This window comes from Capra hircus, assembly GCF_001704415.2.
Source record: "Capra hircus breed San Clemente chromosome X unlocalized genomic scaffold, ASM170441v1, whole genome shotgun sequence".
In the NCBI taxonomy this organism is placed as follows: domain Eukaryota; kingdom Metazoa; phylum Chordata; class Mammalia; order Artiodactyla; family Bovidae; genus Capra; species Capra hircus.
In genome coordinates this window covers 39,076,678-39,102,589 of record NW_017189516.1, presented here as the reverse complement: position 1 = coordinate 39,102,589, position 25,912 = coordinate 39,076,678, and the positions used below count along the sequence as shown (strand labels likewise).

General features: G+C 39.2%; 1 protein-coding gene across 5 annotated transcripts in view; it reads right to left on the bottom strand.

The window, feature by feature from the left end:
• Window positions 1–25,912, bottom strand: part of TAB3 (TGF-beta activated kinase 1/MAP3K7 binding protein 3) — a 91,558-nt gene that overhangs the window by 43,318 nt on the left and 22,328 nt on the right. For 3 of the 5 annotated variants that reach the window (XM_018043807.1, XM_018043805.1, XM_018043802.1), the window contains exons 2-3: window positions 13,778–13,862; window positions 13,420–13,541 (exon numbers count right to left, since the gene is read on the bottom strand). The exons of 1 other annotated variant lie outside the window; for it this stretch is intronic. The gene's annotated coding sequence lies outside the window, so the exon portion shown is untranslated. Of the gene's footprint in view, window positions 1–8,992; window positions 9,083–13,419; window positions 13,542–13,777; window positions 13,863–25,912 lie in introns of all 5 variants that reach the window. One more of the 5 variants, XM_018043803.1, reaches the window with a different exon arrangement.

Here is a 25,912-nt window from a genome sequence, read left to right as displayed (position 1 = left end):
ATCCAGAAACCCCACTCCTAGGCATATACCCAGACAAAACTGTAATTCAAAAAGATACACACAGCCCTATGTTCACAGCAGCACTATTCCTAATAGCCAAGACATGGAAACAACCTAGGTGTCCATCAACAGACAAATGGATAAAGAAGACCTGTTACATATAAAAAATGGACTACTACTCAGCCATAAAAAAGAATGAAACGATACCATTTGCAGTGACATGAATCCAACTATAGATTATCATACTAACTGAAATAAGTCAGAAAGAATAAGACAGATACCATATGATATCACTTAGACATGGAATCTAAAATATGGCACAAATGAACCTATCCACAAAATAAGAAGAGACTCAAACACAGAATACAGGCCCATGGCTGTCAAGGGGGAATGGGGGAGGGAGAGGGATGAGCTGAGAGTTAGGGGTTAGTAGATGCAAGCTATTACACTGAAAGTGAAAGTCACTCAGTTGTGTCCAACTCTTTGTGATCCCATGGACTGTACAGTCCATGAAATTCTCCAGGCCAGAATACTGGAGTGGGTGGCCATTCCCTTCTCCAGGGGATCCTTCCAACCCAGGAACCAAACCCCCAGGTCTTCTGCATTGCAGTCAGATTCTTTACCAGCTGAGCCACAAGGGAAGCCCAAGAATACTGGAGTGGGTAGCCTATTCTTTCTCCAGTGGATCTTCCTGGCCCAGGAATCGAACCAGGGTCTCCTGAATTGCTGCCAGATTCTTTAACAACTGAGCTATCAGGGAAGCCCAAACTATTACATTGAGAATGGATAAACAACTCTATTCTATCATACTATACAGCAGAGGGAACTATATCCAATCTCTAGGGATAAACCATAATGAAAAAGAATATAAAAAAGAATGTATATATGCTTATAACTGAATCACTGTGCTGTACAGCAGAAATTAGCACAACATTGTAGATCAACTATTCTTCAATAAAAAATTATGAAAATAAAAAGTTCATTAGTAAAGGCAAATGCATAGTTAAGATAGCAAATCAATCAAGTACAAAACTAGTAGGAAGTTCATAAGACAAAAGCAGTAGAATCATCTATATCTTCATTAAGGGATACAAAAACAAAAAGATATAAAATACTATGCCAAAAACAGTAATTGTAGGAGGACTGGAGTAAAAATAAAGGTTGATATAATGGATTTGAAGTAAGAGATCAGCAACTTGAAACAATCATGTATATATATAGATGACTACATATAAACCTCATGATAATCACAAACCAAAAAATTTGCAATGGAAAAGGAAAAAGAGAAAGGAATCTAAACATAACACTAAATTTAGTCATCAAAGTGGAAGAGAAAAAAAGAAACAACAACAAAAACAGAAAAACAGCCCCCAAACAACTTAAAAAGTGGCAATAATTATATATCAATAACTATCAATAATTACTTTAGGACTTCCCCGGGAGTCCGTCCAATAATTAAGAATATGCCTGCCCGTGTAGGGGACACAGGTTCCATCCCTGGTCTGGGAAAATTCCACATGCCATGGAGCAAACAAACCCATGCACCACAGTGACTGAGCCTGTGCTCTAGAGCCCATGCACTGCAACTCTTGAAGCCCATGGGCCCTAGAGTCCATGCTCCTCAACAAGAGAAGCCAACACAATGGGAAGCCCAGGCACAACAACTGGAGAGTAGCCCCTGCTCATGGCATCTAGAGAAAGCCCAAGAGCAGCAAGGAAGACTCAGCAAAGCCAAAAATAATAAAGGTAACTAAAATTAAATAAATACATAAAGCCAATCTTATTTTTTTTTCAATTTTATTATTTTAAATAATACTTTAAATGTAAGTAGATTAAATGCTCCAATCAAAAGACACAGAATGGCTGAACAGATACAAAAGCCATATTTATACTGCCTATAAGAGACTCACTTCAGATTTAAAGACACACACGGGGGACTTCCTTGGTAGTCCAGTGGTTAAGAATTCGCCTTGAAATACAAGGGACACTTTTTTTTTTTTAGTTCTTCTAGTTTATTGCCACCAACCCATCTCCCTCCATCCTCTCCAGGCATGCGTGCTCAGTCATGTAACCCCATGGACTGTAGCCCTCCAGACTCCTCTGTCCATAGACTTTTCTAGGCGAGAACACTGGAATGGGCTGCCATTTCCTTCTCCAAAGGATGTGGTTTTGATCCCTGGTCAGGAAACCAAGATCCAACATGCCATGGAGTAACTAGGCCTGCGTGCCACAACTATGACTCAGTGCAGCCAAAACTAACAAATTAAATAAATAAATATTTAAAAACAAACAAACAACAAACACAGACTGAAAGAGAGAGAATGGAAAACAGTATTCCAAACAAATGAAAACAAGAGAGCCAGGGCAGCAACAGACACACCTATCAACAGAACAGAGAGCCCACAAATAAACCACATACGGTCAATTAATCTATGACAAAGGAGAACATACAGTTTCTTCAATAAGTGTACTGGGAAAACTGCTATCTACAAATAAAGGAATGAAATTTGAACATTTTCTTACAGCATACATAAAAACAAACACAAAATTGATTAAAGACCAAAATATAAGACTGAAAACCATAAAACTCCTAGAGTAAACCGTAAGTAGAACACTCCTTGACCTAAATCATAGCAACATTTTTTTGGAATTTGTCTCCTAAGACAAAAGAAACAAAACCAAAAATAAACAAATGGGAAATAATTAAAGCTTTTGCACAGCAAAGAAAACCACTGCTAAGAGAAAAAGACCCACTGAATGGGAGAAAATATTTGCAAATGATATGACCAGTAAGGAGCTCTTAATAATATCCAAAATATACAAACCACTCATACAACTAGATTAAAAAATGAGCAGACATCCTGAATAGACAATTTTCAAAAGAAGACATATAGACATGTCAATCCAAAGATTAACGGGCACATGAAAAGATGCTCAACACTGCTAATCATCAAAGAAATGTAAATAAAAACCACAATGAGATATCACCTCACACCTGTCAGAATGGCTATCATCAAAAAGACCACAAATAACCAATGTGGGCAAGACTGTGAAGAAAAGGGAACACTTGTACACTGCTAGCAGATTGGCACAGCCACTGGGGAAAACAGTATGGAGGTTCCTCAGAAAAATGAAAATATAGAGTTACGTATGATCCAGCAATTGCATTCCTGGATATATATCCAAAGAAAACAAAAATACCACTTTGAAAAGGTATGTGCACCCCAATGTTCACAGCAGCATTACTGACAAGAGCCAAGATATGGAAGCATCCCAAGTGCTCGTCGAGAGATGAATGGATCAAAATGTTCTATATGTGTGTGTATAAAGCAATACTATTCAACCATAAAAAAAGAAAATTTGCCATTTGCAACAACATAGATGGTGAACCTACAGGGTATGATACTTAGTGAAATAAGTCAGAAAGAGACATGTGTATGTTATTTGTATGTGGAGTCTAAAAAATAAAACAAACTAATTACTATAACAAGACAGACTCACAGATACAGAGAGCAAAGCAGTGGCTACCAATGGGGAGAGGAAAGGGAGGAGGGGCAAAATAGGGGCAGGGGATAAGAAGTGTAACAAACTACTAGGTATACATAAGTTACAAGGATGTATTTTACAGGACAGGGAATACAGCCAATATTTTATAGTAACTATATGTGGAGTACAATATATAAAAATTTGAATAACTATATCATACATCTGAAACTAATATTGTAAATCAACTATAAGTCAGTTTTTTTAAAAAGCAAACAGTGACAAATGTTAACAATACATAAATCTGTGTAAAGAGCATGCAGCATTCTTTGTACCACATTTATTCTTGCAACTTCTCTAGGTTTAGAATTATTTCCCAAAAACAAAGCCAAAACAGGACAAAACCAAAAGCAAAGGCTGTAGTTCTATTCAGGGATTATCCCTTGTTCACCACTGCATTCCAGAGTGCGACCTAGTACCTGCTCAAATGTTTGCTACATAATGAAGAATGAATTTCACAATACTAAAGCAAACTAGCTAGTAAGATAAGAAAAATATACAGATGAACCTTGCCCCCTACCTTCTGTACACCCCATCTCCCAATAAAAAACTGGGGGATCAGGGATCACCTATGTAATGAATTGTGAATGCTAAGGGAAAATGAAAAATAAGTTTAGGCAACTAAATCATTGGGTATAGTTTCTAGTTTGCCCCTTTTAAAGCATCCCAGATCTGAAATGCTAAGAGATTCTACCAGTTTAAGCTTTAATTTAAAATGTAAGTATTTACACAATGGAATATTATTCAGCCATTAAAAAGAATACATTTGAATTAGTTCTAATGAGGTGGATGAAACTGGAGCCAATTATACAGAGTGAAGTAAGCCAGAAAGAAAAACACCAATACAGTATACTAATGCCTATATATGGAATTTAGAAAGATGGTAATGATAACCCTATATGCGAGACAGCAAAAGAGACACAGATGTATAGAACAGTCTTTTGGACTCTGTGGGAAAGGGCGAGGGTGGGATGATTTGGGAGAATGGCATTGAAACATGTATATTATCATATGTGAAATGGATCTCTAGTCCAGGTTCGAGGCATGGGACAGGGTGCTCAGGGCTGGTGCACTGGGAGGACCCAGAGGGATGGGATGGGAAGGGAGTTGGGGGGTGGTTCAGGATGGGGAACACATGTACACCCGTGGCGGATTCCTGTCAATGTAAGGCAAAACCACTACAATACTGTAAAGTAATTAGCCTCCAATTAAAATAAATAAAAAATAAAATAAAATGTAAGTATTTAAAATCTTTAGTGTTTATTTAACCTTTTTTTAAGAAACAAGGTTTGAATTTTCCACCTTTTTGATCAAAACAAACACTACCTTGCCATTTTCACAGATGATCTATACCTTGCACTAGCCACAGGAGTCCTAACTGGATAAGTAACCTTGCCAAGTCACTGAAGAACTAAGGCTGCTGCTAAGTCACTTCAGTCGTGTCCGACTCTGTGTGACCCCACGGACGGCAGCCCACCAGGCTCCTCTGTCCCTGGGATTCTCCAGGCAAGAACACTGGAGTGGGTTGCCATTTCCTTCTCCAATGCATGAAGGTGAAAAGTGAAAGTGAAGTCGCTCAGTTGTGTCCGACTCTTAGCGACCCCATGGACTGCAGCCTACCAGGCTCCTCCATCCGTGGGATTTTCCAGGCAAGAGTTCTGGAGTGGGGTTAAACCATAATGTGATTCATTTTAATTATCCTAGGAGTTACATTAAGTAAAAAGAAACAGGTGAAATCATTAATAATTCTAATATATTTAATCCAAGACAGCAAAAACACTATTGTTTTTAACATAAATTCAATATAAACATCACTGATATTTTACAATTTTTTTTTTCAAACTAAGTCCTGGGAGTGCAGTATACTTTATATTTATAACACATTTCAAGTGCTCAGTGTCCACCTGAAGTTACTACCCTCTTCCAACAACAAAAGAGAAGACTCTACACATGGACATCACCAGATGGTCAACACCGAAATCAGACTGATTATATTCTTTGCAGCCAAGGATGGAGAAGCTCTATACAGTCAGCTAAAACAAGACCTGGAGCTGACTATGGCTCAGATCATGAACTCCTTATTGCCAAATTCAGACTTAAATTGAAGAAAGTAGGGAAAACCGCTAGACCATTCAGGTATGACCTACATCAAATCCCTTAAATTATACAGTGGAAGTGATAAATAGATTCAAAGGATTAGATCTGATAGAGTGCCTGAAGAACTATGGACAGAGGTTCGTGACATTGTACAGGAGACAGGGATCAAGAACATCACCATGAAAAAGAAAAGCAAAAAGGCAAAATGGTTGTCTCAGGAGGGCTAACAAATAGCTGTGAAAAGAAGAGAAGCAAAAGGCAAAGAAGAAAAGGAAAGATATACTCATCTGAATGCAGAGTTCCAAAGAACAGCAAGGAGAGATAAGAAAGTCTTCCTCAGTGATCAATGCAAAGAAATAGAGGAAAAACAACAAAATGAGAAAGACTAGAGACCTCATCAAGAAAATTTGAGATACCAAGGGAGCATTACATGCAAAGATGGGCACAATTAAAGGACAGAAAAGGTATGGACTTAAGAGAAGCAGAAGATATTAAGAAGAGGTGGCAACAACAGACAGAAAAACTGTACAAAAAGATCTTCATGACCCAGATAACCACAATGGTGTGATCACTCACCTAGAGCCACACATCCTGGAATGCCAACTCAAGTGGGCCTTACGAAGCATCACAATGAACAAAGCTAGTGGCGGTGATGGAATTCCAGTTGAGCTATTTCAAATCCTAAAAGATGATGTGGTGAAAGTGTTGCACTCAACATGCCAGTAAACTTGGAAAACTCAGCAGTGGCCACAGGACTGGGAAAGTTCAGTTTTCATTCCAATTCCAAAGAAAGGCAATGCCAAAGAAAGTTCAAATTACCGCACAATTGTACTCATCTCACACGCTAGCAATGTAATACTCAAAATTCTCCAAGCCAGGCTTCAACAGTACGTAAACTGTGAACTTCCAGATGTTTAAGCTGGATTTAGAAAAGACTGAGGAACCAGAGATCAAATTGCCAACATCCGCTGGATCATCAAAAAAGCAAGAGAGTTCCAGAAAAACATCTACTTCTATTTTATTGACTATGCCAAAGCCCTTGACCATGTGGATCACAACAAACTGTGGAAAATTCTTCAAGAGATGGGAATACCAGACCACCCAATCTGCCTCCTGAGAAATCTGTATGCAGGTCAAGAAGCAACAGTTAGAACTGGACATGGAACAACAGACTGGTTCCAAACCGGGAAAGGAGTACATCAAGGCTGTATATTGTCACCCTGCTTATTTAACTTATATGCAGAATACATCATGAGAAACGCTGGGCTGGATGAAGCACAAGCTGGAATCAAGCTTGCCAGGAGAAATATCAATAACCTCAGATACGCAGATACCACACCACCCTTATGGCAGAAAGCGACAAAGAACTAAAGAGTCTCTTGATTAAGGTGAAAGAGGAGAGTGAGAAAGACGGCTTAAAACTCAACATTCAAAAAACAAAGATCATGGCATCCAGTCCCATCGCTTCATGGGAAATAGATGGGGAAACAATGGAAACTGTGACAGATTTTATTTTGGGGGGCTCCAAAATCACTGCAGATGGTGACTGCAGCCATGAAATTAAAAGACACTTGCTCTTTGGAAGGAAAGCTATGACCAATATAGACAGCATATTCAGGTCCATCTAGTGAAAGCTATGGTTTTTCCAGTAGTCATGTATGGATGTGAGTTGGACTATAAAGAAAGCTGAGCGCAGAAGATTTGATGCTTTTGAACTGTGGTGTTGGAAAAGACTCTTGAGAGTTCCTTGGACTGCAAGGAGATCCAGCCAGTCCATCCTAAAGGAAATCTGTCCTGAATATTCATTGGAAGGACTGATGCTGAAGCTGAAACTTCAACACTCTGGCCACCTGATGCAAAGAACTAACTCGTTGGAAAAGACCCTGATGCTGGGAAAGATTGAAGGCAGGAGGAGAAGGGGATGACAGAGGGTGAGATGGTTGAATGGCATCATGGACTCCATGGACATGAGTTTGAGCAAGCTCCAGGAGCTGGTGATGAACAGGGACGCCTGGTGTGCTGCAGTCCATGGGGTCACAAAGAGTCAGACATGACTGAGCGACTGAACTGACTGACCTTACTGGTCAGCACAACTCTAAGGCCTTCGGATTTTGATTTTAAATTACAGGCTAAGAGCTACAACTTTTAAGATTCCCCAAATCAGTATCTTCTTTAAGAGTACATTATTGACTGGGCACAGGGTCTAGCACAGACGAGGTATTCAATATTTCTTAGGTGAAATGAACAAAATGCAATTCATTTAATTTAATGATAGGAATGACTTTATGGTCTTCCCTCATAACTCAGTTGATAAAGTATCTGCCTGCAATGTCGGAGACCCTAGTTCAATTCCTGGGCCAAGATCCACTGGCGAAGTGATAGGCTACCCACTCCAGTAATTTTGGGCTTACTTGTGGCTCAGCTGGTAAAGAATCCACCTGCCATATGGAAGAACTGGGTTCGATCCCTGGATTGGGAAGATCCCTTGGAGAAGGGAAAGGCTACCCACTCCAGTATTCTGGTCTGAAGAATTTCATGGGGTTGCAAAGAGTCGGACACAACTGACAGACTTTTGCTTCACGCTTTATCTTCCCTGGTGGCTCAGAGGTTAAAGCATCTGCCTCCAATGCGGGAGACCCGGGTTCAATCCCTGGGTCGGGAAGATCCCCCGGAGAAGGTAATGGCAACCCACTCCAGTACTCTTGCCTGGAGAATACCATGGATGGAGAAGCCTGGTAGGCTACAGTCCATGGGGTCGCAAAGAGTCGGACACGACTGAGCAACTTCACTTACTTCCTCCCTTCCTTCATAACTTTAGGTAATCAAATCGGTTGGTATTTATAGAAATGATAATGGCTTTCCTACCAAAAAGGGATTTAACCACATCCAGACAACCTGATAGCTATTTAATTATTGTCAATAAAGAGCTTCAGAAGCATCCAAAGGCTTCACTTAAGCTTTCCAAGGGGGCTTCAAAGAACAGTTTTTATTAATTTCTCAACCCTACTTTCAAGTCCTTAAAATATAAGGGCAATGCAACTGCCTTTTTATAAGAAAGAAAAACAAAGGTCAATAAAAACAAGGATTTTTCAGATGTCAAGAGCCTGGGACCACAGACTGTTTCACACCTCTTTGGGGTTTCTACCTCCTGGCTAGCTTTATTACCATTCAGAACCTCAGGTGCACTGAGACCAAAGTTACTACTGCCTTTATCACCATTATTTATCAGCTACCATTTACTGAACAACTATGGCATACCCTGAAAAATAGTTATAATTACCTCCGCTTTACAAATATGAAATCAAACTCAGAATGGGCACATGGCAGATTCATGACTCAAACCCAAGCCTACCTTCTTCAATGTCTTTTCTTTCCACAATGTCATTGGTAGCTAACAAGGATGTTCCCAGCTGAGTGATGACAAGCACTCTTCTTTCACTAGCTGGTAGGGGGGAAAAGATAGCAAACTCTCATCAATTTATCATCCCAATAGCAGGGTAAAGGTGTGTAGGATGTGGAAGGCAGAGAGGGCAGGAAAGAATCCTTCTGCAAATCAGCTGTTTTCAGACATACAAGAAACAGCTGAAGGGGAAAAGCTGCCATTTTCTTTTTTAAGGATTACAAATACTTGCCTTCGAAAAAACATTAAAAAGCATCTTTACAATCAAGGCCAACAGCTTGCTAACCCACAAAGATGGCTACCATCTGAAAAGATGATTAATAGTAGACCTACTTTTCACAAGGAGTAGGAATCTAAACTGATAAAAGCTCATTCTCTTCAAGGGATTGTGTCAATAATCTCAAATGTGATAAGTAGTCTGCTCTGTACACTCACTCACTCACTCAAGCAGTAACTAACATGAATAATCATTATGTATTTCACAATATATAACATTCTCAAATAAACCTGACTTTTGGGGATGATAAAATACTGAAATACTTTTTAAAAAGCTATTTCCTTTCTGCTCAGAGGGAGGTTAACACTGGATTATTCATGTTAGTTACTGCTTGTGTATTTAATCTCATAGAATACAACTAAAATTATACACTGTCATATAGGATCTCATATTATAGATTTGAACAATTCAGATTAAAACATACAATCAATTCCTGCTCATATATATTATAGTATTCAACTATGCAAAACACGTACAGACTTTATAACTTAACAATATTATAATGGGCTGCTACTTTTCATATCATATTAAAATGAGTCATGATGTGACACCTCAAAACCAGCCAGAAGATGCAAGTAGTATTTGAATTGTACTAGTATTAGGACATGACCAGGAGAAGGCAATGGCAACCCACTCCAGTACTCTTGTCTGGAAAGTCCCATGGACGGAGGAGCCTGGTAGGCTGCAGTCCATGGGGTCGCGAAGAGTCGGGCACAACTGAGCGACTTCACTTTCACTTTTCACTTTCATGCATTGGAGAAGGAAATGGCAACCCACTCCAGTGTTCTTGCCTGGAGAATCCCAGGGATGGGGAGCCCAGTGGGTTGCTGTCGATGGGGTTACACAGAGACGGACACGACTGAAGCGACTTAGCAGTAGCAACAGGACATGACCAAACTCCTGGGACACCCCCTGAAACACCCCAACTACACCACAGATGGCCACAGCTGTGGACTGTGGAGCTGTGTAGGCAGTAACCCTAGATCAAGAATGAACAAATATCGAAGGCATAAACCCTACGACTTGTCACACAGTTCGAAAGCCATATAAACCAGGAGATTCTGTAGCATTGAGCCTTTGTTGCCTGCAAGCTTTGTAGGATTCCTTATTTTTTAAGGCACTACAGCAACTGAAGGGCTGGGATATTATGCTTACCTAAGGCTTCCTTCAGTGGTGCAGAATTTCTCTCAACAGAATTTCCCCATCCAAGCAGAGAGGAAGTTCTCTCAGAGTTCTACTCCTATGCCACAATTCTCTACACTACAGAAGATGACCTCAACACCTAGCGCTTTGTCTCCACAGCCTTTTCTAAGCTCAGCAAATACTGAGGGCTATGATGACCCTGACTGTTTACCTCTGCCAAAATTTTAGCTCACTTTCTAAGATAATTACATCACAGGTTATAACCCAATGGTCTGTGGGCCAAAACCAGCCCACCAATCTTGGGTTTGGCCTTGGTGTGATAAAAAGAAAAAAGCCACAGTTTAGGACAATTTTACATTAAACCTTGGGTATCTAGCTTTTGTCCGAAAAGTCAGATCTACCAGTAGTAGTCAATAACCAGCTGAACCTAAGGACATACTCTCTAGCGTGCCTAATCCCTACACTCCCCTCGCATGTTCCAGACAGAGGCCATGCCTTGCTCCATTCACTGACATATTTGTTGGGTCTCTTGACAGCTGAAATGTGTTCAATAGAGAAGCTGAAAGGTAGTACTACATGTATTAGTCTACCTAGTGCATCTCAACAGTATGCTATTGATGTGGTAATGTGGGGCACAATGATTCATCATGCAAGTCCATTGCACATGACACAAGGTGTTTGGCATCCTGGTCTCCCCCTGTAAAATCCCAACAGCACCTCCAAATGGCCCCAGGAAAGGTAACAATATCTGTGGCTGACAATCACTGCTAGCATGTTAAGTTTAGTGAGGTGAGCATTTCCCAGGTTTGAAAAAAAGCCTTATCGTGAGAGAAGTTTTAAGATAATCTTTCAGTGGAAGGCTAAGAAGATTTTTCATACATATACCTGTAAGGATGCTACCAAAATACAAGTGAGAAATAGGAACAGGATAGTTATTATTTCTCCTAAATGACCCTTCCAAATAATTTCTAAAACTATCATCCTATGGGATTTTCATTCATATTAGAAACTTTTTTGACATAGTCACATATTCACTGCACCTATCTCAAATTGTTATATTCTCAAGAGACTACAGACCAAAGTAATATTCATATTCAAAGATTCATCAAAGCTATTTTCAAGTTAAATATAAATCCCCAGAAAGAAACAGAAGCATATTCAGATTAAATTGAAGCTTAACGCCCCTTCCCATGAGTATCTATTTGCCAGCTGCCACCTATACAGGACATACCATACATGCCACTTGCCTGCCTTCCCCCACCAATCTCCCCAACAGAAATAAAAATAAAGGTACTTGGTATTTCCTCCCAATTCCGAGGCTGGTAACAAAGAGGTAGGATATTAAAAGATAAACAAAGCTTAATGACCTTATATAGTGGTAATGGACAAAGGAAGTAGGAAAGCCTTGATTCTTACTTATTAGAAATATTTTGTTCAATTAAGAATGAGTTGGTGGTAGGGGAGAAAATGGTATTTTGGTTAGAGAAATCAAAGATTTCCTTTATAAAGTGACTTCAAAAATATTTCAAGAACATTCTAGAACAGGCAAAACGACAGAAGACAGTAAAAAGACCAACAGTTGCCAGAGGTTTCTGGGGAGGATAGGAGGGCTCATAGGTGAAACATAAGAGATTTTTAGGACAGTGAAATAATTCTGCATCACACTCTAGTGGGAGGTACATGACATTATGCACTTGTCAAAACCCATAGGACTTTTTAACACAAAGAACCAACCTTAAAGTATAGAAGTTTTTAAAAATCTTTTAGAAAGTCAGGGAGTTCCACGAAGGAATGGAGACCATATGATAAAATCTAACTGTATTACTAGTATACGAAACAGTTATCACTGCAGGGGATGGAGGAAAGTTGCCAATCTAAATAACTTTGGAGTAGTCTGTAAAGCTAAAGAGAAAAGGAACTGTACATGAGTATTGTATTCCAGTGATCAAGCTGCCACACGGGTACAGGTTAACAAAACTGATACACAACTATGCATGCACAATGGGATTAAACAACTAAGTAAATGGATGGTGACTGGTGGGAGCCATATTTCTCACTGTTGGAGTGGGAGGTTGCAGAAAACTAAGGGGAGGAGGCTAGAATGACCTATGTGGTAATGGATTAGACTTGGAGACATCAATATGAACTCATGTTTACCTACACAGAGAGAGAGAGAGAAATGAATACATAGAAATACTTATAGATATGCATAAATATACAGGTAACATATACATAGGATTTCAGCTAAAAGGGCCTAGAAACAGGAAAACCCTAGTAGCCACACGCACACCTAGCATCTAGATCTTCATTTCCAATAGCATTCTCTAATAAAAGAAACCTGGTCTTTTAGTACCAGAAAGTAAGGACATGTTCCCAAAACAAAAAACACAAAGAAAAACCAAGAAACACATGAAGATGAGGGCATGCCAGAGTGAAACAGGAGCCAACCAAAAGAGTTCCTAATGGCCAAAACATAAAAAATTTGAGCAACAAAATAAATAAGGTAGTATTGGATTATCACCCACCATAGAAAAGAAATATCCATAAGCCCAAACTGATAAACAAATGACTAAATAAATAAAAAAGTTAATAAATTTCCCATGTAGAATTCCCAGTAATTTATGTAGAACACCCTCAAGACAGAGCAAACTTCCTACTCCTTAGGACTAAGACAGGATTTTGTGACTTATTTCCAAACAACACAGCATGGAACAGAGGTTTTTTTTTTTTTTTTTAAAGTTAACTTTAGAGCAGAGAAACTTGACAAGCATATTCTTAGCCAGGTTACAGAGTAAACATTAACAGTGATAAATCATGATGATAGCATTGTACCCTTTATATAACGTAATGAGAATGGTACTTTACCTCTATGGTCTTCCTCCCCCAAACCCATAATAACCCGTCTAACCATGAGAAAAACATCAGATAAATCCTAACTGAGGGACATTCTACAAAATACCTGATCAATTATCTTCAAAACTGACAAGGTCATCAAAACAAGGAAAGTCTGAGAAACTGTCACAGCCAAGAGGAGCCTAAACAGACATGACGATAACTGAAATAGGGTACCCTGGTGGGATCCTGAAAGAGAAAAAATACATTAGGTTAAAAACTAAGGAAATCTGCATAAAATATAAATTTTAGTTAATAACAGTTGTAATATTGGTTAATTAATTGTAACAAGTATACCATGCTACTGTAAGTTATTAGTAACAAAGGAAATCGAGTGCAGGGTATAAAGGAACTGTCTATTAACTTTGCAATTTTTCTGAAAAATTAAAACTGTTCTAAAAAATAAACTTTGGATTTTAAATTACCTCAAAATGGTTTATGAGTCGTGGCACAGGACTCTTATTCACATCTCCAGCTCTCAAAGCACATTCTTTTCAGTAGACTGGAAATCTGACAAAATGAGGAGATAAGTTGTCCTTTTATTAACTTCCTAATTCAATACAGTGACTTAAGCAGACAGGGTGCTAGACCACACTTTGGGGGCAAGTGGTTCTTTTCCAAGTATCATCACAATTAGACTCTTCTTTTCCTTTAGGTCACAAATATTTTCTACAGTAAATTCTACATTATCCCACAGAATAGAGCAGTTCAGAAAGACAAAAAGTCCACTGCCTGTTTTCTCATAAGGCTTTTGTAACACACCTGGTTGTGATTTACCACCTTGAGGTCCCCATTCCATCAAGAGTAGAAATGAAGCAGCCCAGGCCTATCAAGCATGTACAAAATTTTCAATTGCACAGGCAAAATAGTATATAACTTTTAAAACACTGCTACTGTATAACCCATTTCTGCTCCATGAAGAACAATTTTTATATACAATAGTGATCTTACTGGCTTATTTTGACAAAGATGAGCATTCTCTCTCCGTCATTTAGAAACTATATTCATTCTTAGTAAATCTAATATTTCAACATTAACCTTATCATTTTAGGGCAAATACTGGCTTGTATTACATATCAGAGCCATCATGCATATGTTTCCAATTAATCTACTGACTCAAACTCCTTATAACCACAGCAGAGTTAAAATAGCATTTTCTGTTTATAATGTATTTTTTTCAGTGTTTTACTCTATTAAAAAAAAAATTTTAACTTCTCAGTTACTTTATCTTAAATAGTACCTGAAAACTTAACTTCAAGTATGAGCAAGAAGTGCTTGTACCTAGGTGAAGGCTGTTTTCTACCACATGAAATAACTTTTTCAGATCTCTGACATGACAAAAATCCAACCTACATTCATGTTAACCTTATCCCCATTGACTTTAATCAAAACGGTTTTCTCTCCTTCCTAAATGACTATAAAAGCTATTGTGTGTTTGTTACCATATTGAGCACTTGAAATACTGTTTATCAACTTTTCATTTTCCTCTGGGTTTTATAACTGTAAACCTTGAGAAAGAGAACCAAACATGTTCTTTGACCTACAGTGCCTTGTGGACACTAAATAAATAAATGTATAAAGTTCCAAATAAGTGCAAATCTAATTTGCTTTGGTTGAGGTGTTCCAACGTTTTCATTAGGTCAATTATTAAAAGACATCATCTAAAAAGACACAGAACAACCTACTGGTAACGTATACAAGAGGCAAATCATCTTGACATTTTATTACTTCAAGAGTTTACTTTGAACAGTGTTTTACCAATGGTTGGCTGTGACAACTGTATAATAAGTTTAATATATTAAATATACTATAAAGTATCAGAAATATTTAAATTAGAAAATATAATAGAAAATATCAGAGTGCTTCAAACTTGGGGCTTCCCAGGTTTGATCCCTGTGTCAGGAAGATCCCCTGGAGAAGGAAATGGCAACCCAATCCAGTGTTCTCACCTGGAGAATCCCATGGACAGAGGAGTCTGGCAGGCTACAGTCCATGGGGTCGCAAAGAGTTGGACATGGCTTCTCACTTAGTTCAGTAAATACTGACTCAAAAAACTGGTATGTGTGTACTAGATCAAGATTAAAATGTATTTCTTACTATGGGCTGCTTTGAGAAATATTGACTTCGACTATGAATGATGATGAGATATTCTAGGTTCTGTAGGAAAATTATTTACTACCTTTCTTTTTCTCTATTATCTGAATAGATGGCACCTTTCTAATTAACAAAGTGGAGTCATCTGAAACACATTTGGATATGACAGTTGGAACAATTCTATTTTGAATTTTCATGAGACTTTATTTTTCACAAAAGCAACTTCAATTTGTTTTGTGTAGCTCCCACAAACACTTTAGGAGATTCCTGCCTTTCTTAAAGAAACATGAGTTGTCAATCTCACTAACCAAGAAATTAAAGATCAGAAACTGTGGTAATTTCTGACTGCAGAGATTTGAAAGAATAACCAAAAAAAAAATGCCATTTTAATCATTTATTTTACAATGTCTAACCTTCAATACTCCTGAATCCACTGTTCATTCATTTAATAAAATCAGAGCACTCAGCTTGGAGATAAAGAAGGCCCATGCCCTCAAAGTGAAAGAAATGCACTGAGAGAGACAATAGAGTGAGGTTAAGTCCTATAGGTGAAGTCACTCAGTCGTGTCCAACTCTTTGCAACCCTGTGGACTGTAGCCTACCAGGCTCCTCCGTCCATGGGATTCTCCAAGCAAGAATACTGGAGTGGGTTGCCATTTCCTTCTCCATAAGTCCTATAACTTGCCAGTAAAAGAATTAAGAATGAACCAAAAAAAGGGGGGGGGATGTGTGTGGGCAAAGCTTCATGGAGATGACGACATTTAAACTGGGTTGCAAAGAGCAGGATTTTTAAAAATAAAAACCATAGAATTATAAAGCTGGAAAGAAATCTACACATCATCTAACATAGTGTTTCTCAACTGGGGATGAGTTTTGCCTCTCAAGGCACATTTGGTAATGTTTGGAGACATTTCTGTTTGCCATACTGGGGAAGGTTGCTGTTGGGATGTGGCAGGCACAGGCCAGGGATATTGCTCATCATTCTACAGTAAACAGGACAAACCCTGTCAACAAAGGATCGTCTAGCCCAGTATGTCAAGAGTTCCGAGGCTAAGAATCCTAAACCCAACCTCCATTCAATGCTCCTGTTTTACACAAGACGACAACTGAAGGCTAGAGGGATTTAAAACTTTGCTAGAAAGCTAAGACTACAAAACAGGTCTCATAACCTCTCCAGTGTTTAATTCACAACACACACCCACATATGTTATTATATATTAGAAAACAGATGTTAAAAAGAATAGGAACATTATTACAAGGAAGAAAAATAAACTATCCATAGACATCAAAGCTGACACTATTATACTCTTGTTGTTTAGTCACTCAGTCGTGTCCAACTCTGCACCCCCATGGACTGCAGCACATCAGGCTTCCCTTCATCATCTTCCTGAGCTTGCTGAAATTCTTGTGTGTTGAGTCAGTGATGCCATGCAACCATCTCATCCTCGGTCGTACCCTTATCCTGCCTTTAAGCTTTCCCAGCATCAGGGTCTTTTCTAATGAGTCAGCTCTTTGCATCAGGTGGGCAAAGTGTTGGAGCTTCAGCTTCAGCATCAGTGATTCCAATGAATATTCAGAGTTGATGTCCTTTAGGACTCACTGGTTTGACCTCCTTACAGTCCAAGGGACTCTCAAGAGTCTTCTCCAACACCACAGTTCAAAAGTATCAATTCTTCAGTGCTCAGCCTTTTTTATGGTCCAACTTTCACATCCATATATGACTACTGGAAAAACCATAGCTTTGACTATACAGATCTTTATTGGCAAAGTAATGTCTCTATTTTTTAATACACTGTCTATGTTTGTCATAGCTTTTGTTCCAAGGAGTAAACAGTTTTTCATCTGTCACTACTTCCACTTTTTCTTCTTTTATTGCCATGAAGTGATGGGACTGGATGCCGTTATCTTTGTTTTTTTGAGTGTTGAGTTTTAAGCCAGTTTTTTCACTCTCCTCTTTCACCTTCATCAAGAGGCCCATAAGTTCCTCTTCACTTTCTGCCATATTGTTATATAGTCTTTCTCAATATAGATGTACTAACGGAATTAGGCTATAATACCATTTTAAAATTATACCCTTATTTTTTCCATAATACTAGACTTTTCATCTATACAACTCATTTATTGAACACATATCTGAGACTAGAAATATTACAATAAAACCCAGCAAGTTGGAAGATAATCATAGGTGCACACACCCAGTTATTCCTTGGGGCAAAATGTCTTTTAAATGTCATCAGCTCAAACCATTGGGGTTCTGGGACCTAGGTAGGATTCAGTTCAGTTCAGTCGCTCAGCTGTGTCCAACTCTTTGCGACCCCATGGACTGCAGCACTCCAGGCCTTCCCGTCCATCACCAGCTCCTGGAGTTTACTCAAACTCACGTCCATTGAGTCGGTGATGCCATACAACCTTCTCATCCTCTGTCGACCCCCTTTCCTCCTGCCCTCAATCTTTCCCAGCATCAGGGTCTTTTCTAATGAGTCAGTTCTTCACATCAGGTGGCCAAAGTATTGGAGTTTCATCCTCAGCATCAGTCCTTCCAATGCATATTCAGGACTGATTTCCTTCAGGATGGACGGACTGGATCTCCAGTCCAAGGGACTCTCAAGAGTCTTCTCGAACACCACAGTTCAAAAGATCAATTCTTCTGCGCTCAGCTTTCTTTATAATCCAACTCTCACATCCACACATGACTAATGGAAAAACCAGAACTTTGACTAGATGGACCTTTGTAGGCAAAGTAATGTCTCTGCCTTTTAATATGCTGTCTAGGTTGGTCATAGCTTTTCTTCCAAAGAGCAAGTATCTTTTAACGTCATGGGTAAGATTAGTCCTCTTTATTCAAAATCAATGGCTACGTTACTCTTTCATTTGTTGATGAAGTTTCTAATAGCAAATGAAATGGACAAAGAACTTGCTTTGAGTCCTGATTTAGGGCCTAATTTTTAACATATGAACCTATCTGGACATCTATTTTTATTTTTTCATCCTTTTTATTAAATGTACAAAAGGGATGGGGGCAAGGAGATAGAGTAAACAAACATGCTGATAGCAATACAGATTAGTTTTCAAAACTTTTCTGCTCTAATGTGATCATAAAAATACACAAACACAGATAATACATTCCTTATCTTCAATGTTTGAACTGGTGAAACTTCAACTAAAACACCTTGTCCAGTTTGACATGCAACAATTCAGGATAAAAAAAAATAAAGAAAATGCTGTAGACACTGTCCTAAACAAATGAAAGACTGAAGAGGTCTGATTCAAACTATGAAAGACTTAAGGAAGGCTACATAAGCAAGTGATACAGTATACAAATAAAAGATCAAGAAAAAGGAAAGCAGCCATGTGTACATATTTACTACCTGAAATTTCAATGAACGATGCTTATATTCAATCAGTAACAAAATGTTCATCTGACTGCCTGAGCCACTCTGATCCCCTTCCCAGTCAGTCACCTCTAGTGCCTAAGGCACAGCTCACAACAGCTGAAGGAATGGCCAAAGGTTTTCTGAGGTTTCTGCTTCATCCCTGGCAGACCAGCAGAGGTCCCTGCAGCACTGCATGATATACTAATTATTAAATTTTGATGTGTTTGATTACAAAACTGTGCCAAGACAGTTTAAAGGCCAGAGATCTTTAAATGACTCTATATGAGTCTATACAGACTCTACATTGAGTCTAATTTATTCTCTGGGAAAATAGAAGAATGTTTAAAAATTTCCATACCTCAAGTGAGTACCACATCCTCAGTGCAAGACCCAACAGTGAATAGGGTATGTTTGGGGTTTTTTTTCCCCTTTGTCTCCCCATCCCCCACACCCCACTATACCTTAAGAGAATTGTGACTGCTCACTTAGGACTGGGAGGCCCTCCCAATAATCCAATCCACAAAATCATTAATCTTCCACTCAAGAATAACTTTTAACTTCCTCAGGAAGGAAGAAAAGTACTTTATTATAAGCCTTAGTGAAATAACATAAAGTCTTAGCTAAAAAAGAAAGCAGTCTTCTTTCCCCACAGAGGATATTAACAACTCAAGAACTACCGAGATATTTTAGGTTAACCAACTAGTTTAAGTGAATGAGTAAAAAGTTCTCTGAGATAAAAGTTTCAGCTAATAATGGCAGAAGTGACCAATTTACAACACTATTTTGCAATTTTTAATTTAATAACTAATCCATACAATTGTAGGGCTTCCTTCTGTGGTGGCTCAGCAGTAAAGAATCTACCTGCCAAGCAGGAGACTAGGGTTTGATCCCTGGATCAGGCAGATCCCCTGGAGAAGGAAATGGCAACACATTCCAGTATTCTTGCCAGGAAAATCCCATGGACAGAGGAGCCCAGTGAGCTACTTACTGTCCATGGGGTCGCAAAGAGTCGGCCATGAGTTAGCAACTAAACAGCAACCACCACCACCATGCAATTGCAGATAATGAATCGTAAAAGCATTAGGTGAAAATTGGGGCTTCGTGAAGGGATCAGGCTGTCAACATCTGAACCTTCTCAACAAACTGACTACAAAAAGAAATTTTTTTTAGATAACTAGGAACACGTGAACATGGATTAGTAGTGTTGATGGTGCAGTAGTAGTGTTAGTCGCTCAGTTGCGTCCGACTCTTTGCAAGCCCACGGACTGTAGCCTGCCAGGCTTCTCTGTCCATGGGATTTTCCAGGCAAGAATACTGGGGTGGATTGCCATTCCCTTCTCCAGAGGATCTTCCTGACCAAGGAGTCGAACCGCAGTCTCCTACACTACAGGATAACTCTTATCCCTTTGAGCTACAGGGAAGACCTGAACATGGATTAAGAAGTATTATACATGTAATTAAGGAATCACTATCAAGTGTGTTATATATGACAAAACATTGCAGTCACGTATGAAAATGTGTTGTTTTACATACATGTTACCTAAGGATGAAATAATGTCTTGGGTATGCCATAAATTCTCAGCAAAAAAGAGTGGTAAGGGGACTATGACACAACTATGGTGAAATGTCGATGAATGTAGCATAGATGTTCACTGAACTTTTTTTCCTGTACATTTCAAAATGTTCCAAATCAAAATTTCAAAAGAAAATGATCAACTGAAGGTCACTACAAAGTCCTTTAAGGAAGGAAAAAAAACAATGTATTCAAAATAATACTTAAAAGCTGATGATTTTCATTCTTTTGTATAGAGATCACAAAAAAAGAAGCTAAAAATATAAAACTACTGAAAGGATTCTTAAGGCAGTCCAGAGATGATAAATCCTTAAAGAGACAAAACCATTATATTTAAAGTCAGTTAATATTAACTAATATTATGGTTAATAATTATGTTAATCAGAAATTATAAGCATAGTTTATAGTTATGTTAAATTCAAACTTTTAAATACTTACTGGATCTTATTATATGCAAGGCCCTGCAATAAATAAGTGATAAGGCAAAACGGTAAAGCCCATGCCCTTTTAATTTTTTTAAGCTGCCCATGCCATGTCTTAAAGCTTATTCTTGAGCTGGTGAAAAACAACATACACACTCTGTACCCTGATAACAAAAAGAGTTCAGAGAAAGGAGAGATGCATTCAAGTAAATCAAGTATACTGAAGAAAAACAAAGTAGACAACAGAAAAGATACAGGATTAAAAGAGAAGGAAGAGGGGAAAGTGTAAAGGTCTGAAATAGGAGGACATTCAAAAGATACTGGTACCTTCTATCAACATTTTAAAGCATGACAGTTTTGTGAATGAGATGGGGAAGAAACCCAATGAATGAACTTCCAAGAAAACCTTGGATAGGTAGAGGGAGGGCTTCCCTGGTGGCACAGACTCTAAAGAATCTGCCTGCAATATGGGAGACATGGGTTTGATCCCTGGGTTGGGAAGATCCCTGCAGAAGGAAATGGCAACTTGCTCCAGTGTTTTGCCTGGAGAATCCCATGGACAGAGGAGCCTGGCGGGCTACAGCCCCTGGTGTTGCAAAGAGTTGCCAAGAGTTGAAGTGACTTAGGAGAAGCACCAGAACCACTGATTCGTGCTGATGCTTGGGAGAAACCAACACAGTAAAGTAACTGTCCCTCAATTAAAAATAAATAAATTTAATTAAACATTAAAAAAATCCTTGGATAGGGACAAAAAATTACAGTGACAACAGTTCTCAAGAGAAAATGGAGTAGTACTAAATTTGAAGAGGATGCATCCTCATACCTGTTAACAAGTAATAACTGAACACTATGTAAATGAAACAGCTTCAAGTAAACAAGGGCATTTGACATTCACAGTTGGATGGCATCAGTGATTCAATGGACATGAACTTGGGCAAACTCCGGGAGATGTTGACAGACGGGCAGGCCTGGTGTGCTACAGTCCGTGGGGTCGCAGAGTCAGACACAACTTGGCGACTGAGCAAGAACAATGAAAATGTAAGATAACTGTTCAAGGCTTTCATTATAAGGATGCTAAAAATAAGATGTGAGCACCATTCAGAAGCAGAAGCACCACCAGACATATAGAAACACTGACACTACAGCTAGGAAAAGCTTCTGAGGCATAAAAGCTTTTTGCTTTCCGTAAGATTCAGAGGATCAAAACAAGTAAGGTTTAGGCTAGGATCACATAAACAGTGATTAGAAAAGAAAGGAAAGCTTACAGAAAATACCCAGTAAGGTTAGAGACTTTGAGGTTAACCATGAGTGACAAGAAAGATACATTGGAAACAAAAGAGGCATCTTTTTTACAATTAGAAAAATTGAGGCATGAGTAAATAGGGAATGGGATTAACTATACATGTAGGGTGATAAAGCAAACTTTACAACAGGGCAGAGGGGTTGGCAAACTCTAGTGCATGACCATATTCTAGAAACGCGCTAAGGTGAGAGGCAGTGAGGATGGGATATGAGAGAATAATGTTCCAATTATCTCAGTCTTTGGATACAAGTCATGAGATCATTATATTACACGGTGCACAGAAAAAAGAAAGCATAATGTGACAAAACTGGGAAATCAGTGACATCTATAGGCAAGAGTTAACTGGCCACAATAGCTGAAATGAAACACTGCAATAGTCACAGACGACATAAACCACTCACCAGCTGTGGGGCCACAGACAAGTTCCTTAACCTCTGTTAGCTCCTGTTTCCAAACTCTTTGCTTAATACCACACCTCACAAGATGTTGTAGAAATTAGTTTTACACAGAAAGAAAATGTCTGTAATTTGTAAAGTACCATATTCATTCAAGAGGATGCTTGCTGCTGCTGCTGCTGCTAAGTCACTTCAGTCACGTCCGACTCTGTACGACTCCATAGACGGCAGCCCACCAGGCTCCCATTCCTGGGATTCTCCAGGCAAGAATTTGGAGTGTGTTGCCATTTCCTTCTCCAATGCATGAAAGTGAAAAGTGAAAGCGAAGCCGCTCAGTCGTGTCTGACTCTTCGTGACCCCATGGACTGCAGCCTACCAGGCTCCTCCATCCATGGGATTTCCCAGGCAAGAGTACTGGAGTGGGGTGCCACTGCCTTCTCCGAGAGGATGCTTGAGAGCTTTAATAATGCAGCAAACAAGAATCTCAACAGAACTGCCTTTTTTCTATTTCACCATGACAAACACATATTATATTTACAAATGGGCACACTAAAACAGAAGTCAAATGGTAATAGTAGAACCAGAAAACCATTCTTATCAACAAGCAGGGAAAAAAACTTAATTGATATTGTATACCCCAATTTCAATATCAATTAAAAGGGACTTCATGTTCTGTCATTCCAGAGACTTATTTTTAGCTGAAACTTTAATTTGTCCATTGTCAAGGACTAGAAACTGCCTAGGTGGAAGGGACTAAAATTCTGCTGACTATTCAAGTACTTATTTATAATCACACACACACAAATGGATTGTAACCTTTTAATTAAAATGAACAAAGTTAACCAAGTGACTACAGCTACATAAAACAAAATTTAATGAAAACAAGGGTCTGAGTCTGGCCTAGAAAATAAGACAAAACCATGTTCTGTCATAAGAGCCAATGGGAAGGCTCCTTCTCTTGGTTATGGGATATTAGCTAATTTGAACCAAGCTTCCCCCTAAAGACAAATAATAAAGCTGGACAAAATACAAAAAATGACTTTCTTAAAGGATCAAAGAACAAATGGGATAGTGCTTTCCGATCCATTAAAGGACTGGAATTCAGAGAGGTGAAACCAGCGATTCAGAAGAAACTAAAAGTTAAATTGTACCTTACAGCTAGGTAGGCCCAGAGGGACAACAGGAAAATCCCTTTCACTAACTTCAGATTAGAAACCTGAAGGGAGCTTAAAAATACAGGTGAGCCAGAAATTAAACAGTCCATAAATTGAAAGCAATTTGGCCCTGAGTCATCTGGTTAGGCCAAAAATATCTTGAGAGCAGAGATTTGTCTAAGTAATCCTAGATTCCCTCAAGCAGATGCTACTACCCCCAATCCCCCCCACCCCAAAAAACCCTTCCTGGAAGATATCATTTGTGGCTCATGATTTCTCAAGTAATTTTTCCAATTTCAATGCCCAGTAAACAATTAATGACAACCAGGCACTTAGGGAAACAAGACACATAAGATCAAAAGCAAAAGAAACATAAAATAACAAAAAGAGGCTCACAGAGACTCCAAATTAAATAGAATTAACAAAGACTTTATACTATACTTAACATGTTCAAGGAGATGAAAACTTTAAAATCTCAACAATGAATGTGAAACCATAAAACCTGATATACCAGATTTTCATTAGAAGCAAATAATTTTTTCGTTGAAAAATACAGAAAATGAAATTAACCACTCAATGAACAGGTTTAACAGCCAATGGACACAGCTGAGTGAGTCAGAGAAGGGCTGGTAGGAAAAAACCTCAGAATAAAGACAGAAAGAAACATGGGGAAATGGTGTGAAGATCTAACATACAGTACAGTGAACTGGAATTCCAAAAGGAAAGGAGAGAGAGTATGGGGTAGAGGCAACATTTGAATGGCTGAAAATTTCCAAAACTGATGAAAGGTGTCAAGCCACAAATTTAAGAATATCAATGAGTTCTTAGCTGAAAATGAACAAAGAAAAAGCCACTAAGGCATCCTAAGGTGGAAAGATGATTACTTTGAAAGAAGCAACAATACTTAATTCTCAACAATAAATATGGATGCTAAAAACACGTGTAATGGAATCTCTAAGTAGCAAAAAGAAAAACAACTGCCAACCTAGTATTCATTCCCATGCAGAGAAAATACGAATCAAGACTGAAAAGCAAGGGAAGGGAGACACAATTGTAGAGTAGAAGAAAGAGTTGACCTCTTCTTATAAAAAGATCAAAATCGCAACTAACTGCTGAATGACCATTGACAAAAAAAAACAAACACTGGAACCTTCCAAACTGATATCCTACATCTACAAAGAAGTCACAAGATGGTAAGAGGAATGCAATCGTGATAAAATCAAATCCCTTAACGGCCAGGTGGACAACCCACAAATTAAGAGAAAAATTATACCACAGAAGCTCTCCGACAGACATGAAAGGTCTGAGCCTCAAGTCAGGCTCCCCAGCCTGAGAGTAGGGCAGCAGGAGAACACCCAGAGAATCTAGCTCTAAAGGCCAGAGGGCTTTGACTGTAGGAATTCCACCAGACTGGGAGAAACAGAAACTTCCAGAGGACGGTTAATACAAGATCTTGTGGCTTCCCTGGTGGCTCAGAGGTTAAAGTGTCTTCCTGGAATGCGGGAGACCCAGGTTTGATCCCTGGGTTGGGAAGATCCCCTGGAGAAGGAAATGGCAACCCACTCCAGTACTCTTGCCTGGAGAATCCCATGGAGGGAGGAGCCTGGTAGGCTACAGTCCATGGGGTCGCAAAGAGTCGGACACGACTGAGCGACTTTACTTACTTACTTACTGTGCACACCAGGACCCAGGGCACAAGATCAGTGACTCATAAGAGCCTGAGCTAGACTTACCTGCTGGTATTTTAGGGCCTTCTGTGGAGGAAGAGGGTGGCTGTGGCTCACTGCAGAGACAAAGAAACTGGGGGCAGTAGTTCTGGAGAGTACTCGTTGACATGGGCCCTCTTGGAGGTAGCCATCTTCTCACCAAGACCTGGCCCCACCCAACAACCTATGGGCTCCAGTGCTGGGATGCCTCAGGCCAAACAACAGGGCGGGAACACAGCCCCACCCATCTGCAGACAGGCTGTTTATAAAGCTTTCTGGAGCCCACAGCTGCCTGATAAGCACAGCACCTGACAGGACCCTGCCCAGCAGAGGGACAAGACCCAGCTGCACCCACCAATGGGCAGGAACAAGTCCCTCCCACCAGGAAGCCTGCAGAAGCATCTAAGACAGCCTCATTCACCAAAGGAGACAGCAGAAGCAAGAACCACAACTCTGCAGCCTGCAGGATAGAAACTACTACCACAGAAAGTTAAGACAAAATGAGACGGTAGATGAGTGTGTCCCAAATGGAGGAATAA